Source organism: Humulus lupulus, chromosome 9 (assembly GCF_963169125.1).
Source record: "Humulus lupulus chromosome 9, drHumLupu1.1, whole genome shotgun sequence".
In the NCBI taxonomy this organism is placed as follows: domain Eukaryota; kingdom Viridiplantae; phylum Streptophyta; class Magnoliopsida; order Rosales; family Cannabaceae; genus Humulus; species Humulus lupulus.
Genome location: NC_084801.1, coordinates 145500292 through 145503948, shown reverse-complemented (window position 1 = coordinate 145503948; position 3657 = coordinate 145500292). Strand labels below are relative to the sequence as shown.

At 38.0% G+C, this 3657-nt stretch overlaps 1 long non-coding RNA gene across 1 annotated transcript; it reads right to left on the bottom strand.

The window, feature by feature from the left end:
• Nucleotides 1–475: 475 nt before the first annotated feature.
• LOC133802113 (uncharacterized) lies at nt 476–2661 on the bottom strand. The gene is made up of 3 exons (XR_009877145.1): nt 2496–2661; nt 1395–1560; nt 476–1223 (listed from the first exon to the last, which is right to left on the bottom strand). It is a non-coding gene; the product is annotated as an uncharacterized LOC133802113 (long non-coding RNA).
• Between the last annotated feature and the right edge of the window lie 996 nt (nt 2662–3657).

Here is a 3657-nt window from a genome sequence, read left to right as displayed (position 1 = left end):
GCCCATCATGGTGACATTCCGAGTCTGGGATACCACCTCCTACCAAGTTCGGGCATTATCCTATAGCATATATGCAGCACATGCAACCATGTCATTACCTACCACCCTCATAAAGTCAAGGATGGAGGTGATCATGCTCATCTATTGCTCTGCCCTAAGTGGATCTAGGCATCCCTCAAAGGTTGGAGGGTACTGTTTCTGGAATCTTTCATATAACGGTTTCAATCGGTTCTCTACCTCTAGCTGTGCTAGAACTGGTGCCACTACCAGTGGTGCGAATGGGGTAGCGTTCCCTGACGGATGCTACTGCCTTAACCATCTAATCTCTTCCTCTTGTCTCTGTAGTCTCGCTTGCATGTCTGCAAACATTTGCTGCCAGTTCTGAGGGACAAGTGGAAGGTTCTGGCCCTGGAAATCATCTCCTACCTCGATATTATGGCCACCAAGTCTGATTGACCGTATTGGATGCATAACTTCTAAGTATGTCGGCAATCAATGACTCGACTTATTAGGCAATGATAACATATCCAGAAACCGTCCCACGGTCAAAACTGAACAAAATAGAGCATACACATGCAGCAACAATACTGATAAGCATTTCTATCACACTCACATTTAACAACAATGATAATAAGAATTTCTTCCATATTCACCTAACAATCAAGGGCCAAACCTTATCAGTATATTTCATGCTCCCTATTCTAGCATGCAGATAAGGCATATATTTCAATTCAGCAGTTAAGCACACATTCCACACAATACCCATCGAACTGCGAGTCGAGCTTTTCTTTAGTAGTGAGCGTACATGTTCGGCCAATTTTTAGGAACCATAAAGCCTTGGCACCTCTCATACAAAGTTGCAACACCATACTAATCCAAGACAGTTACACTGTGTGTTTAAAGTAGTGCTTAACTCGCTAAATGAGTCATTTGGACTCAAAAGTGTAATAAAACTAGTTGAAGGTTTGGGCATTCAAAATTTTTGATCAAAGATATAAAATTTTCATTTATAACTTAAATAATCACAAAGGGAATTTGAAAATAGTTAACTAAAACTTAATTACAAACAAAGTTTACAATATAGTCAGTCTAAGTGATAAACCTAGACTTATACTCTAAGTCCCTCAAAATAACTTGACCGTGGTGGCCAAGCAAGCCGAACATGTAAGCGCCACTCCAAAGCCCTCAAACTCATGGCTGGTCGACTTTTCCCTTGCCCTTACCTGCACCATAGAGCACCCGTGAGCCAAGGCTTAGCAAGAAGAGTTCCACAAGACATACATAATAACCATCACATGAACATATAACAATTCATATAAGTAACAATTCACATAACTCATAAGTCATAGCCACATATATTCAATAATCATATTAGCATTCAATATCAACCATACCAAGTAAATTTCCATCACCAATACCATATGTACGGTCGATGCCTAGTAGAGTGCATCTCTCGACACTAAGATTATGGTAATAACCGCATAATTTGCATCACTAGCACCATATGTACGGTCGATGACTAGTAAAGTGCGTCTCCCAGTGCTAGGCTTACGTTAATATCTGCATACTCACAATCGATCAATTACTAAGAAGCACAACAACCAAAGAATTTAATAATGATACAGAACCCTAGCTCATTTCAATTTATACGGTCATAACTATTTCTAAATACGATAGGGCCAATGCCCACACTATGTGCAATACCAACTTTTCTAACCCGTATTTCAATAATAATGACAAAACCACCCAAGTACAATCACATTCAAGCGTCTTTCGCCAAACCTAAACACAATCAATCGAAAGAAATTGATACCAAGCTTAGTTTATACTTCCGACTCCAAAATAATCACAACTACACTTGGCTTAGGATCTATAACTATAAATCTTTTCACAAGATTTCCAACCATATAAAGAACGTCCAAACCCGTTATCGGAGTCAAAACTTATGGTCAAAATACGAAAGCCGAAAATCACGGCTAAAGAAAACCTATTTTGAGCCGCGGGGCCCTCCCAAAGGGCCGCAGTGCCACTCAAGTCAAAGAGCATTAAAGAGCCTAAAAGAAGTGCATTTGTGCCACGACGCTCACTCGCTTGAGCTGCGGCATCACTGCGAAAAAACCCAAATTTTTTGCATTTTCCTGCAATTTCAAACCCAATTTACTCCAAAAATCGACCCCAATATTCACCAAAGCCAAATTCACGCCCCATAATCAATGTAAGACTTCACACACAACATATAAACATCAATAACATACCTAATTACACATAAAAATCCAAAATTACAAACTTCCAAATTTTTCCCCCAAATCCGAAAAATTAAATTACAAATTCATGATTTCTAACAAGAATTCTAGCTGCAAACAATCCACAACCTAATTCTAACACCTTCCAACTCAATTACACAACCCAAGCACAACAAATTTCGAGATTAAATAATAAAATCCTAAATTTCTACCAAGAACATGAAGAATGGAGGAGCACCAAAAGAAGATTACCCCTGAGATGAAATTCGAGATTCCTTGATTAATGAAGAAACCAACAACTCCCAATCCCTTCCAAAACACTTCAATTCACAAAGAATTTCCTCAAAATCCCAAGAATTTGGCCCTTAGCCCTTATGTTTCTTTTGGAAAGCTCAAGAAGAATACGAGAGAGAAGGAGGGAAACTTGAAGGAGAGAGTGACTTTCAGTAGTAATTATGTCTAATTTTAGGGTCAAAAGACCCATATACCCATCCCACCAATACCCTTCTTAATAAATCTCAAGGGCAAATGGTCATTTGCCTATGATTCCTACCAAACTCAATTAATTATACTAATCACCAACTTACCAACCAATCCGTCAAACATACATATTTTACCACTTAATTTCCTTTTACCAATAATTCCCAAAATACCTCTATGCTAGACCCAAGTTGGGTATTTATCGCCATTGTGACTTTTTCACTAAAAGAGCTCGAACGGATCCACTCATGTCAAAAATCACAAATATATCTACATAATGATGTGGTCTCAAGCACATTGCACATAATAATTACAAATATACCCTTAATGGGTCAAAATTACAAAAATACATATTTTTAACAAAAGCGGGTCTTTAAACATATTTAATGCAGATAATCATGCATACTCAATCATAAAATAATATAAATCAATTAATTCACTATATCATCCCATGTGTCCTTCTGCCACGCTTATCAAATCAATTAATTCTATCAATGATTTTTGCGGCGTTACACACCTCGTCGTCTCTTCATCTTGATGGTTTGGACAATTTTAGGAGTTAGGATCGATGCCTCTGCAGTCCATCTTCCAAGACAAAAAGCCTGATTGGAACAGAGTAATCAACTTATCAATAATTTTCCTTAGCCTATTGGCAAATATTTTCGCCATTATCTTGCAAGTGAAATTACAGAGGCCAATTGTTCGGAACTTGTCTATAACACCAGCATTTTCCACCTTTGGTATGAGAAAAATAAAGGTATGATTTAGATTATCATCAAAATCACATGTTCTGAAGAAGTCTTGGAAACATTTGGTGATGTCCCTTCCAATTATTTCCCAAAAGAATTTGAAAAAGCTTCATGACATTCCATCAGGCCCCGGTGCCTTGAGGGGATGCATATAGAAGACCATTTCTTTAACTTCTTCCCCTGTC